Genomic DNA, 15642 nt, shown 5'->3' with positions numbered 1-15642 from the left:
TTCTTCACAAGAATAGGTATACATATAATACATGTTTCAATATTATAATTTGCACTTTCTTTGATCATACATCAGATCTTGCATCACATAAGGTTGATACATCATATATATTAGCTTCACAATAATTCACATCACTTGCTTCCTTCACTTTACTTGCACAAGATATGATCTTTACTTATATCTCACAAATTAACAAAACTCTTCTTAGTCATCCTTGATGCATTCACACACTTGACCAATTATAAAATAAATTTAGGTAAACATCTAAGATGTCAACCCAACATGATTAAGTAATTATTTTGTTCAGAGCTATCATATTTCTACAATCCATAAATAATGTCATATTTGATTTTTGGACATGATTGTGTGGGTTTTTTTTTTATGAAAAAAAAAACTCACACAATCATGCCTAGAAATCAAATATGAAATTATTTTGTTACAAAAATAATTTCTTAATCCATCCTATCTATTTAATGATATGCTCTATTAATTACCCAAACTAGTAATTCAACTATAACTTGCACCATACAATCCATATGGATTTTTGCACTAACATTATTCATCATGATTCTGTCATTTATTGATCCTTAACTGCACATGAGCTAACTTGAAGTCTATCATCCATACATATTGTAGATGTCTCCTTTCTACTGCAAACTATCTAAAACTTAGACAATTTTCTAACTCTGATTGCATAAATGAAATACCAAATACATTGTGTCGTACATGACAATACTTTAGACATATATCTAGCCATATTGCCAACAATCTAGCCTTGTTTCTTACAACTTTTCTTTGTTCATTCATCTTGTTTTTGAATACCCATTTGGTTCCAATAACATTCTAATCTTTAGACCTAGGAAATAATTCCCATGTGTCATTCTCCATAATCTAATATAATTCCTCCTCCATTGATTAAATCCAATGATCACATTTGAATGCTTCATCTATACTCTTAGGTTCAACTTGAGAAATCAAGCATAATTCCTCATTAACTCTATTTTTGTCATCACTCCTTTGTCTTTCCTTCCAAATATCTTCTTTGGTGGGTGATTCTTTGTCATGTTCCTGTTAGAGGTAGGAGTTGCTAACTCAACTCTTACTTCTTCTCTTGGTTCATATCTGTGTTCTCCTCTTTTCTCAACAATTTTCACATCATTTTGTAGATCATTGTTAGTCTCAAGAAAAAATTCTACATTCTCTCTAACAATTTTTGTATTTTATTCTTCTTTATCAGAATTATAATCCACCATCTTTTCCTTAATTCCAAACTTTTCATCAACTTTTACATTTGCACATTCAACTATTGTCTTGGTTCTATATTTAAAACTTTGTAATCTTTTCTTTTCAATGAATAAAAAAGAAACATAACTTCATCACTTCTTGGATCAAACTTATCAACATCATCATCTCTCTTAATGTAACACTTTCTTCCAAATATTATGAAATACTTTACTAAAGGTGTATGAGCAAACCATAATTCATAAGGGTCTTATTCATACATTCTCTGATTTGTACTCTATTCAGAGTGTAGAGTGTTGTAATGATTGCTTCTCTCCAAAATGTCTTGGATACATCATTCTCAAACGTCTTTGCTCTTACTGCATCACAAAACACGTTAAACTCTCTAGAGCTAAACTCTCCTCCTCTATCTAATCTTAAACATTTTATCTAAACACTAGACTAATTCTTGACTCTATTCTTAGGTATCTTAAACTTCTAAAGTGCTTCATATTTCTCTTTAATAAATGTTAGCCATGTCATTCTATTGAAATCATAAAAAAAATCATGAAATACCTTCCTCCATAGAATCTTCTTATCCTTGTAGGGCTACTCAAATCTATGTGAACAATCTCTATCTTTTTTGTAGTAGTGAACTTCTTGCTAGGAAATTATACCTTCTTCTACTTAGCCATAATACATTCTTTGCAAGAAATATTGGTATGCTTCATTATCATAGGAAAATCTCTAACTAAATTTCTACTACCAACCTTCAGAATGTTATCAAAGTTTATATGAAAAAACCTCCTATACCATAACCAATTGTTATCTACTTTAGCAACCAAACATATAATCATAGTGAGATTCAATTGAAATACATTACCTTTAGATCTTGTACCTATTCCAATAATCTTACCGTATCTATCTTTGATAATACATGTCTTTTTATGTGAATTGCAACTGATAACCTTTATCCACCAACTGTCCAACACTCAACAAGCTATGCTTTAAACCATCAACAAAGTAAACATCATTAGTCTTAGTCTTTCCATCAAGAGTAATAGATCCTACCCCTGTAATGTGATAGGATGCATTTTTACCAACTCTCACAATACCTCCATCATGATTCCTAAGTTTAACAAACTTGTTCATATGACCAGTCATGTGATGCAAACATCCACTCTCTATTATCCAATCAGATTTCTTTTCAACTTGGGAAACCAAAGCCTTTTCTTCTCTAATTTCTTTATCAAGCTCAAACTTTCTCTTATATTCATCTCTTTGGGATATTTAGATGCATAATGACCAAATTCATTACAAGTACAATGTTTAAAGATATTCATACCATCTGGTTCTCTTCTTATAAGGAGGGTTGTACCTTCTTCATTCTTCCTATCTTCATCAGATCTAGTCCTACTGCTAATAACAAAATCTCCATGAGTACTTGCACTTCTAGATAATTATGGATTAACACTTAGAGAATTGAAAGTTGTCCCTACTCTTTTTAGTTCCCTAGATTGTCTCAAACCAATTTTTGCTACTTCCAATTTTCCAAGCATAGTTTCCCTAGTGAACTTATTAGTACAGGGTGTCAAAATTTTAATCACCTATGGTACTTTCTTAAATAGTTGTGTCAAATATTTCAAGATCTTCCATACAAACTCATCTTCTTCCTTGGTTCCACCATATGACTTGATTCCTACAACAATCTTAGATATTCTATCAACATAGCTTCTTACAAATTCACCTTCCATCATTTTAGCATCTTCAAACAAATATATCTAGTTCTACAATCTTATCCTTTTTGTATGTGTATCAACTTCAATAGTAGATTCTAAAGTTTTCCAAATCCCATGAGATTTTTGAAATGACTTTACCTAGCTATATTCATTTAACTAGAGAAACCCTTGATCAGAGGAAAAACCTTGGTGGGGATGGTACCTACAAGATAATGTACTAATATAAATATTCCTTGTTAGAGGATGGACCCTATTAGGAGTCTATAAAAATATTTAGTACATGTTAGTCCCTATTAGGAGACTTTGAATCCCTGTTAGTAGATTCCAATCGTATTAGGAGTTGTAGAAGGCAAACGGACCCACTGTACAAACTACTTTAGGGGCAAGAAAAAAGAACCCACTATCCAAATGATCTTCATATTATTCTTTAAAGAATAATAGAATTGAACTATATTTCTCCTTCCTCTTTCTCTCTCCTATCAACTAGACTTTTTCTCCTTCTAATTTCGATAGCAGATCACAAACTTTGCATCCAATAATCCCTTGGATCACTTAATCGCATTTACCAAATACTCTACTCTTGTTCACACTTTCTTGAACACTTTACACTCTACATGCTACATTCAAACATGGAAAATAATTTCCTTTATACCAAGTCCTCAAAAAAAATCCTTGTGTTTTCCTTGAGGATTTCCCAATTAATTATAATAAGACCACGGATAAGATAGTTAATTATTTTTCAATCATGATAGCACTATCAACTTGCACTCTATACAAATCTTCACACATGTAGCTTCGGGACTTGCACACTTATTGACATCATCATCAGATTGTCAAGTCTACCACTATATAAATTTATGTACCTTGATTATATCTTGTAAAAGGATAAAGCATAATCATCATAAACTACTTTATAGGTACTATGTTTATGCATTGCTCTATGTAAATCATGTATAAATTTCATATCTCTTCAACTTAGGGTATATGCACTTAAGCTCATCATTAATACACTTTGAGGAACACATACTTAACTTTGCACTATATGATTGTCAAACCTTTGTCCGTACAACCATGATCTCTATCTATTATTCTGCCAGTCTTCACAAAATTACTGCTATGTTGACATCAATGAAAAACATAATCATGAATGCAACATTTGAATACTTCCACATGCTCTCCAATAATCAAGATACTCCCTCAAAGGAATATCATCAACATTCATGCTAACACTACTATTAATGTTCATGGTGTAATCATCAATAGTTATTTGTGGGGACTCATAAACTATCCCTTGTAAAGTCTCTTATGTTTCCTTGATGATATATTCTTGTATCATTATAGTGTCCTTTATCTCTATGGTAGTAGGAACTTGGGTTTCTTTTTCTCCCCCTATCATCATGTTTCCATCCTCTTGATTAGTCAAAGGTGCATCCAAAATTATTGTGTCTTCTCAAGTCTCTATTATTTTCATATGAGTGTCCATCCCTAATATACTTGGCAGTACTATTATAAATGAAGGTGTAATTACTTCTTTTCCTGCCTCTTCAATATAAGCTCTACTCACTAGTTCACTTAATATCTTCTTTACAAGGTCTTTGGTATCTTTTATGACTTCTTGTTTTTCTTCCTCCCATGAGTCTTATTACTCTCATATTGTGACACACAAGTGGATTGAGTTTATGCATTATTCTTTCCATGTGTGCATCATTTTTCACATCATAGAATATTCTTATAACCTCTCCTCTAAGACTTTCTTCTTCCTTCTTAGTCTTAAATCTTTCTTCATTTAAACTTTTATATATCTCTTTTGGTAGTTCTCCATAAATTGTGAGTAAAGGTTTCTTTAATTTGATAATATATTGAATAATTGTTACATCCAAATTCTTGTTCTCATATACAAGGCATATGTCATAATATTGCATTATATTTTTTAGATTGTATTCATTCAAGATAGAATCATTTAGGTTCTCAAGTCTAGTTTTCCATCTTCCTTTCTTCTTGATATCATCTCTTTCCACTTGTTCCTAATGTTTTTGTACTTGATTTTATTGTAGAGTCGCCTATGCTCTCATCTACCTCCCTTCGTAATCAGTTATAACCTTTTTTCTTTTCTTTCGTCCAGTAGCAATTTGTTTAACTCTTTTAGACCTTGAAGATTCTTCTTGTTCGTTCTTTACTTATACTAACCTTGTTGACCTTCTTGTTCTTGTAACAGCTAATGATTTAACATGTGTTATGCTCATTTCTTCTATCACATTATCATCTAATCTAATAAATGGTGGTGAAAAAAATTATTTTTTAGGTGTAATTGATGGTGTAGGGATTGATTTTGCAATGTGAGGTCCTTCAAGTGACAATGGTAGAATGACTAGAAACTCCTTTTGCCCAATCTCCTTCAATTCAGATATAGTTTTCCTAACATCAACAATCTCTTGGGGTGTCATCTCATCTTCCATAAAAATATTTTTCATTTCACTCTCAACCTACCTTTTTGCAAACTCTTAAAGCTTAATATGATATGCCATTTCCAAATTTTCTTCATAGGCTCCAAATCATTCATAGTTAGGATCTGAGTCTAAATTTAGAATTCTTTGTGCATAGCCTTCAATTTCTTCCTAAATGATATCATATCCAATTGGATCAACATACATCATTTTAGGATTGACTACCTCCATGTTTGTAAAATCATTTTCTACCATGAACAAAATTCATATTTATACTTATCAACCATAGATTCTATAATTCCTTATCTTTTCTTTATCTCACACCAAAAGGTTTTCACAATAAGTATTGCACTTTTTTCACCATTATCCATAGGATGCCTCCTATAAACATTTTTGGCCTTTTCCATAGTACATTTCTCATTTTTCCAATCATATATAGGCATGAATAGAAATATTTTTGATAGATGAAGAAATATGTATATTATCAATGACTAAAACCTGAATTATGCATTCCTTATTTTATTTATCCTTTCCAAATTATCTACTAGTTGAATTCTCAAAAATTCACAAACATTTACTTGAGTCTTTTCTACACATAAATTATAAGTTGCATGTATAAATCCAACTACTAACTCATCATCTCTTGCACGAGAACATAGGTTGGTGGCAATGATTTACTCACAAACCTCATGTCATCCTGTTGTATTTTACAGATAGCTATTCATCTTCTATTATAGGTTAATTTGGTATTTTCTATCTTAGTCTTCTTGACATTCTTCTCATTTAATTAAATTAACCTTGGATTACATAGGCTAGTAACATTGTGAATTAATTCAGCTAAAATGTCTACTACATTATCACCCACCAAAAAAATTTCATCATGAATTCTACTTAGAATGATATTACTCCAATCCTAATTATCAAACTCATGATAAAACATATACTTAATTGCATCTTCTTGACCTAGGTATTCAAACCCTTCCTTATATTTCATATCTTGTTTATATATCTTGTTAAACTAAACTAAAATTTTATTCTCTCCTATAGTCTCAAACTTACAATGGTTATAACTCCTAATGTTTTGCAAATACAAAAATTTGGTGAGAATTTAAGAAAATATGGTGTTAGGGTCATCTTCTACAGGTGGTATAGAGTTTATCTTCAATTTAGGCCTAGGTATCTCAATTACATCACTCGACATTGATTTTTCCATTTTTTAGGCTTAAAAACTCAACCACACTCCAAAATTAACTTCATAAAGATGTGAATACATTTAATAAATGTAAAAATTATTGAATTCATTGGAAAATCCTTCAAACCTCTTGCAATTTGTTCTCAATTCATTTCTTAAGGCTCCTCAACTTTTTTCTTGATCATATGGTGCTCATTCTATCAATTTCAACCACTAAATAATACTCATGGGTAAGTGCACAAAGTTGTGGTGCCAAAAGGGGGGTATAAGTGGACACCTTTTTCCTAAAATCTACAAATTTTGAACTTCAACAAGAATTTGAAGATAGTTATGCTCAAAATTTTAAGATATGAAAAAAAAAAGTTGTAGTCCTTTAAATCTAGTTTCTAAACTACTAATTTTTTTTCAAAATGGTTTAGTTTTAGGTCCTCAAAAAAGGGGGCCACAAAAAGTGGTACTATTTATTCCAAAAAAACATAACATAGTACAAAGTGTGGCCCCACTAAAATTTTAACATTTTTTTCGAAATTCTTTAATCGCTCTGGTGAAAAGTTACTTAACACTATGTAGTTTATCCTAGATTTTTTGGGTAATTTTATAATGTGTATTTTATTTTTAATGAATTTTTTAACTAGACACATCCCAAAAATGTGAAATATCTATGTTCTCCCCCTAGAAATAATTGAAAACTAATCTAAAATAAAAACTTTTTTTTTTCAAAGTGTGTAGAATGGAGTTTAGTTTCTAAAAAACTAAGTTGTTGCAAAATTCAATGAAAGAGCTAAAATCTATAGCCCAATTAGTACATGGTGGTTTTGAAAAAAAATGAACATACATTCAAAAGAAATTATAGATGAAAGGTTTGAAATAGTTCAAATTAAAAATAAATTATATGGTTAGATAGCTAACACAGAGACCTATAATGCTATGTAACCTGATCTTATCGATACCCAACCACGAGGAATCTTGAAGGGGAGCACACAAGAAAAAATAATCATTTTTGGTATGTTTGCTAGAAAACATGTCTCAAACCTGTTCATAAACTCCAAACCTTTGGGTTGGATCTCCAAGGCAAAACCAAGCCTTAGGCTTGGGTTTAAATAAGCTATAGTCCACACGCTATCTAAAACATAATTTGTCAGCAGTGTGTGTGTGCTATAGTGTGCACGCACTATTAAGACCTAAATTGCATAAGAGAACTAGTTGGGGGGGGGGGGGGGGGGGGCGATAAGGGAATGGCCATGTGTGTGTGAGAGAGAGATAGAGAGAAAGTAGGTGATGGGAGAGGGGAGAGAGAAAGTGAGAAAGAGTAAGGGTGGAAAAGAGAGTATAGGATGGAAGAGAGAGTAGGGGTGGAAAAGAGAGTGTGGGATGGGGGAAAGAGATTGAAAGTAGGGGATGGGAGAGGGAGGAAGTGTGAGAGAGAGTACAAGTTGGGAGAGAGAGATTAAAAGTAGGGGATGGGGGAGAGAGAGAGTAGGCGATGGGAGATGGAGTGGGAGAGGAAGAGTGAGAGAGAGGAGGATGGGAGTGCATGTGTGTGAAAGAGAGAGAGTATGGAATGGGAGAGGGGGAAGACAAAGTAGCTTGAGAGAGAGAGAGTAGGGGATGGTAGAGAGAGTAGGCGATGAGAGAGGGAGTGGGAGAGGGAGAGAAAGGGGGGATAGAAATGTGTGTAAGAGAGAGAGAGAGAGAGAGAGAGAGAGAGAGAGAGTAGGGGATATGAGAGAGAGTGAAAATGTAAGAGAGAGTAGAGAGGGGGAGAGAGAGAGAGAGAGAGAGTAGGTAGTGGAAGAGGGAGCGGGAGAGGGAAAGTGAGTGAGAGAAAAAGTAAGGGATGGAAGAGGAGAGAGGGGGGATGGGTGTGTGTGTTTGTGAAAGAGAGAGAGATTAGAGAATGAGAGAAGGGAGAGAGAGAGATAGAGAGAGTAGGCAATGGTAGAGGGATGGGAGAGGGAGGGAGAGACTAAGAGAGAGAGAGAGATAGTAGGTGGTGGGAGAGGGAGTGGGAGGGAGAGAGAGGTGGAATGGAAGCATGTAAGAAAGATAGAGTAGGGGATGGGAGAGAGTAGGTAGTGGGACAGGGACTGCGAGAGAGAGAGAGAGGGGGGTGAATGGGAATGTGTACTTATTTATAAGAGAGATAGAGTAAGGGATGGGAGAGAGTGTGAGAGTTTGAGAGAAAGTAGGAGGTGGCAGAGAGAGCTCGTACATGATGGGGGTGAGAGAGAGAGAGAGAGAGAGAGAGAGAGAGAGAGAGAGATACAAAGAGAGAGTAGAGGATGGGAGAGAGTGTGAGATAGATTAGGGGATGGAAGAGAGAGAGTGAGAGTAGGGTATTGGAGAGATAAAGTAGAGAGGGGGAGAGAGTACTTGAGAGAGAGAGATAGTAGGCAATGCAAGAGGGAGTGGGAGAGGGAGAGAGAGGGGGGATGGGAGTGTGTGACAAATCTAGAGAGTAGGGAATGGGAGAGGAGAGAGGGAGGGAGGATGGGATTGTGAATGTAAGAGAGAAAGAGTAGGGGATGGGAGAGAGTGTGAGAGTGTGAGAGAGAGTAGGTGGTGGAAAATAGAGCTCGTACAGGATGGGAGAGAGAGAGAGTGAGATTACAGGATGGAAGAGCATGAGAGAGAGTAGGGGATGGGAGAGAGAGAGTGATAATAAGGGATGGGAGAGAGAGAGAGAGAGAGAGAGAGAGAGAGTAGAGAGGAAGAAAGAGAACTTGAGAGAGAGAGAGAGTAGAGAGGAAGAAAGAGAACTTGAGAGAGAGAGAGAGATAGTAGGCGGTAGGAGAGGGAGTGGGAGAGGGAGAGGGAGATAGATAGGGGGATGGGAGAGAAGAAGAGTGGGGGGATAAGAGTGTGTGTATCTCTGAAAGAGAGAGAATAGGGGATGGCAGAGAGTGTGAGAGTAGGGGGTGGCAGAGAGAGAGTACAATGATGGGGGAGAGAAAGTAGGCAGTGGGAGAGGGAAAGAGAGAGGGGGGATGGGAGTGTGTGTGTGTGTGTGTGTGTGTGTGTGTGTGTGTGAGAGAGAGAGAGAGAGAGAGAGAGAGACAGACAGACAGACATAGTAGGGGATGGGAGAGAGTGTGAGTGTGTGAGAGTAGGGGATGGGAGAGGAGAGAGAGAGAGCAGGGGATGGGTGAGAGAAAGTAGGTAGAGGGAGAGGGAGAGAGAGAGGGTGGATGGGAGTGTGTGTGAGAGAGAGACAGAGTAGGGCATGGAAGAGAGTGTGAGTGTGAGAGAGTAGGGGATGGGAGAGGAGAGAGAGAGTAGGGGATGGGGGAAAGAAAGTAGGCGGTGGGAGAGGGAGAGAGAGAGGGGGAATGGGAGTGTGTGTTTGTCAAAGAGAGAGAGAGAGTAGAGAATGAGAGAAGGGAGAGAGAGAGATAGAGAGAGTAGGCAATGGCAGAGGGATGGGAGAGGGAGGGAGGGAGGGAGAGAGAGAGAGAGGGAGAGAGAGAGAGAGAGAGAGAGAGAGAGAGAGAGAGAGAGAGAGAGAGAGAGAGAGAGAGAGAGAGAGAGAGAGATAGTAGGTGGTGGGAGAGGGAGTGGGAGGGAGAGAGAGAGGTGGAATGGAAGCGTGTAAGAGAGATAGAGTAGGGGACAGGAGAGAGTAGGTAGTGGGATAGGGACTGCAAGAGAGAGAAGGGGGGAATGGGAATGTGTACTTATTTATAAGAGAGATAGAGTAAGGGATGGGAGAGAGTGTGAGAGTTTGAGAGAAAGTAGGAGGTGGCAGAGAGAGCTCATATGGGATGGGGGTGAGAGAGAGAGAGAGAGAGAGAGAAGGGGATGGGAGAGATTGTGAGAGAGAGTAGGGCATGGAAGAGAGAGAGTGAGAGTAGGGGATTGGATAGATAAAGTAGAGAAGGAGAGAGATTACTTGAGAGAGAGAGAGAGAGATAGTAGGCAGTGCAAGAGGGAGAGGGAGAAGGAGAGAGAGGGGGGATGGGAGTGTGTGACAAATCTAGAGAGTAGGGAATGGGAGAGGAGAGAGGGAGGGAGGATGGGAGTGTGCATGTAAGAGAGACAGAGCAGGGGATGGGAGAGAGTGTGAGAGTGTGAGAGAGACTTGGTGGTGTCAAAGAGAGCTCGTACAGGATGGGGGAGGGAGGGAGAGAGAGAGAGAGAGAGATTACAGGATGGGAGAGTGTGAGAGAGAGTAGGGGATGGGAGAGAGAAAAAAAGTGATAGTAAGGAATGGGAGAGAGAGAGAGAGAGAGAGTAGAGAGGAAGAAAGAGAATGAGAGAGAGAGAGAGAGAGAGAGAGAGATAGTAGGCAGTAGGAGAGGGAGCGGGAGAGGGAGAGGGAGAGAGATAGGGTTGGATGGGAGTGTGTGTGAAAAATATAGAGAGTAGGGGATGGGAGAGAAGAAGAGTGGGGGGATAAGAGTGTATGTATCTCTGAAAGAGAGAGAGTAGGGGATGGGAGAGAGTGTGAGAGTAGGGGGTGGCAGAGAGAGAGAGTACAATGATGGGGGAGAGAAAGTAGGTGGTGGGAGAGGGAAAAAGAGGGGGGGGATGGGAGAGTGTTTGTATGAGAGAGAGACAGAGTAGGGGATGGGAGAGAGTGTGAGTGTGAGAGAGTAGGGGATGGGAGAGGAGAGAGAGCAAGGAATGGGGGAGAGAAAGTAGGTGGTGGGAGAGGGGGAGAGAGAGGGGGGGGTGGGAGTGTGTGTGTGCGAGAGATAGAGTAGGGGATGGAAGAGAGTGTGAGTGTGAGAGAGTAGGGGATGGGAGAGGAGAGAGAGATCTGGGGATGGGGGAGAGAAAGTAGGTAGTGGGAGAGGGAGAGAGAGGGGGAATGGGAGTGTGTGTGTAAGAGAGATAGAGTAGGGAATGGGAGTGAGTGTGAGAGTGAGTAGGTGGTGCTAGAGAGAGCTCGTACAAGATGGGAGAGAGAAAGAGTAGAGAGGGAGAGAGAGATATTAGGTAGTAGGAGAGGGAGAGGGAGAGGGAGAGAGATAGGGGGAATGGGAATCTGTGTAAGAGAGACATAGTAAGGGATGGGAGAGGAGAGAGAGAGTAGGCTATAGGAGATGGAGAGGGAGTGAGATAGGCGGGGATAAGAGTGTGTGTGAGAGATCTAAAGAGTCAGGGATGGGAGAGGAGAGAGGGTGAGAGAGTAGGTGTTGGGAGAGGGGAGAGAGAGTAGGGAGGATGGGGAGTGATGTGATTTCACATAGTGCATGTGTGCTTTATAGTGCGTATGTGCTATAATGCGTACGCACTATAGTGTGTACGCACTTTATAGTGCGTATGTGCTGTAGTGCATATGCACTATCTCAAATCACCTTAAAATCATAAAAAGCCAACCTTGGGGCCTATTTCATCCATTTCTTGCTTTTGGTCTGTTATGCACTCTGTTATTCCGACAGAAATCATGGGTTTCAACATAGCAAACACCATTTTAACACTTTTGGAAGTTAGCAAACACCAAATTCAATCATTGGATATGTGATTTGAAGACTTTTTGAATATTCCTTGTATAGAAAAGGTTGGTGCAATCCATTTTAAATATTTTTTGTCAATATATAGATACAAATTTGATTATAATTTGACATGTTATTTAATATATAATGAATTCATTGAAAATTGTATGTTTGAATGAAATGTTGTTTTAGAATGGTTAGAAATTTGACAAGTCGTTTGATACATATTGTGTATTCATTCAAATAATTATAATTTTTATATTTAATTGAATAATTTGTAATTTACACATTTTAAGTAATTCGGATGTTTGAATAATTTGACATGTAGAAATCATCATCATGCCAAGGAAGAAACCAAAGATTAAAACAAATAAAGATAGGGAGAGAGATTTGGAAATTAAAAGAGATAAAATGAAATTACTACATGAACAAAGAAAATTACAAAGCAATAATGAAAAATTGACTTCTGAAGAGGATCAAGAACCACCAGTACAAAGAAACAAAGAGGAAGAATTAGAAAGACAAAGAGAATGAATGAGATTGTTATGCTCAAGAAGACAATTGAATTGTGAAGCTACACCATCCTCCAATGTTGGAGTCATATTGTCTGCTACACCATCTTCCAATGTTGAAGGCATATCATCCTCTCATGTAGAAGAGACACTAATTTGTAGATCTGATGATATACACACTCCATCATGTCATGTTGAAAGCACAACATCAACACATCAAGTAGGTGATATTCCATCTTTTACATCTTATTGCCAAGGCACATCATCTTTGGTTCAAAGTACGCAATACACTCAACCTTATATTGATGTTCAAAATGTTGAGAGAATTGAAGAGATTAGAAAACCTTCTAGAATTCATTTTAGAAGACCAAAATATTTGATTGATATTGATACTAACATTTTGAAATCAATGATTGACAAGATTAGCAAATGTACTTGTCAAAGAAAAGTTAATAGTATGTGGAGATTATTTTTTGAAGAATTAAATATTACAGGTCAATGCCAATTATTTGTTGAAATGATGAGAAATTTGAAATTTTGGCCTATCATGAAGATTCTTGGGCTAAGAATGATGGACGATTCAAATGAAAAAAATATTGTAAAGAATTTAATGAGTTCTTATGACAAGTGGGTTCTAAATCAAGCACCAAAGATAGTAATATCAAAGGACAAGTACTCACATTGACAATAGTAAGTAGCCAAATGAAGAAAGCTCGACTCATGAGAAAGACAAGAAAAACATTAAAAATTGGTAGAGGTACCCTAAGGGGAGTCATGCTAAGGCATGAGAGATTAGAAGATCCAACAAAAAATGAGTTATGGACATTCAACGGTAGACTACCACAAAAGGATAAAGAAATTGGTGAAACCTTGAAATCATTGATCGAAGATTTTTGGAAAAATAATACACATGTTTCTCCTAATCAAAGATATGTTATAAGAAGGAAGATTGGTAGCCGAAATCGTGAGCCACATGCGAAACATTTTTTGGACTCAACTCAGACACAATTTTTTGCAAAATTTATTGGTATGTATCCTCAAATTTGAATAAGTCAAAGATTTTTTGAGATGGGTAAACCTTTTTATGTGAAGATAAATCACACATGCACAAATTGTTGTTGTAGGATACATATTGAATTTTCTAACCATTTTGATGTTTTTAGGCATATATGTGTAGTTTTGCATTCTCAGTTTGTTTTGCAGGATTGTAATATATATTTATATATCTTTGTAATTTCAATATGTAACTTTATAACTTTTACCCAAGTATTTTCTGAATTAATGACCGCATTTTGCACATTTGTCACTATAGGCCATGTTTTTTTTGTTATTGCACCTGAAGACAATGAAGAAGGGACAAATTATTATTTGTGTCATTGTGTTGAAGCCAAACAAAAATTGGATCACTCGGTTATAGATGGTGAAGGTTTAGAGTACCATGTCAGTGTGGTGGTTGTAATAGGCACATGGCTTAGACAATATCCTATGAAGAATCCTAACTTGTGGTTATTCGAGGATTGGCAAACAGAGAGGAAGATTCTTCATTATTCAAACCTTGTTGTCGGATCAAATGTCCACTTGATAAAATATGGTGGAAAACCACATAATAAGATTCTTTGGAAAGTTTGCAAGTCATACCATGAGGCAATACTTGAGACATTAAAATATCGAGCATATCTATTTGGCTCATTAGATTGAATAGGGAGAGAGGGAGAGAGATAAAAAGTGATTAATTGGATCCAAATACAATGTTACAACCTCTTCCCCAAGACTATCACATGACTAAGGTGGACCATATTGTTATGATGTGTAAGTGATGAGATTTAGTTTTTATTTGTTTAGAATCTAGATACATTATTTGAATTTATATTAGATTCTTTAATAGGAACCATTTTTTTAATCTTATCTTAGATTTTTTACTGTGCTAATTCTTCATTTGTAGGTCACCAAAGAAGAGCGCTAATAAAGTTGGCGCACAAGTGATAAAGGGTGAGATGCCAAAATCATCTGTGAAATGGTATTATCAATTCACATCCTCAATATTTATTAGTGTTCTTTGTTCAAGTACCATTTTATGCTAATCATCTTATGCCTAGAATTGCAGAGGATCACAATCATCAAAAAGTAAGAAGGAAAATAGGTCTCGATCTGATGATAATGGGGCAGTGACAGATATAGTTCTCTCTAAGGATTCCAGTTTGTTGGACTTTGACTCATTATTATCATAAAGTTGGAATGTTGGAAAGGGTTAATAGTTGATTATGAATATTCATCCCATGTGTGTTAATCTTAGTGGATTAATCTTATCTTAGATTTTTTATTGTGCTAATTCTTCATTTGCAAGTCACCAAAGAAGAGGACTAATAAATTTGACGAACAAGTGATAAAGGGTGAGATGCCAAAATCATCTGCGAAATGGTATTATCAATTCACATCCTCAATATTTATTAGTGTGCTTTGTTCAAGTACCATTGTATGCTAATCATCTTATGCCTGGAATTGTAGAGGATCACAATCATCAAAAAGTAAGAAGGAAAATAGGTTGTTCAAGTGACATATTCAATGAGGTTGTTTGTACAATGTGATGATTGAGTTGAAGTGATTTATGAAGTAATGGTTGTTTGTACACTATAGTTTTTAGCATAGACTTCCTAGAATAAATTTTTTTACTATGCTTTGAATGACAAATAGAAATTTCAATCTGCATATAATATGATCCTCTAGTTTTGTTATAGCATGTGCATACATTATCCCTCAATATAAAACATGGAAGGCTATTATCTACTATATTTAGAATTGCTCTGGCAGTTCATACACATGTTAATAATAACTTATTTCCAAACCCAATTGAATTCAACCTGAAATAAGGTTAAATTATGTCAATACTAAGGTTTGTAGCATTAATTGGTCACATTCCTAATATTGACACACAACTAAATTGGGAACAACAATTCCTCAAAGGTTTACACCAAAAAACATATTTTAATGGGGATGTATATTAGAAGATTCAACACAATGGTGATGCATTTGGGTCATAGCTTTCATGAAGAGTTTGACATAGTTTAAAATAGTTATAAGTACATACTTCTGGGAAGT

Source organism: Cupressus sempervirens, chromosome 11, assembly GCF_028749045.1.
Source record: "Cupressus sempervirens isolate cs-2001-9-10 chromosome 11, ASM2874904v1, whole genome shotgun sequence".
Classification (NCBI taxonomy): Eukaryota; Viridiplantae; Streptophyta; class Pinopsida; order Cupressales; family Cupressaceae; genus Cupressus; species Cupressus sempervirens.
The sequence above is the reverse complement of the archived record's forward strand: the minus strand, read 5'-3'. Positions refer to the sequence as shown.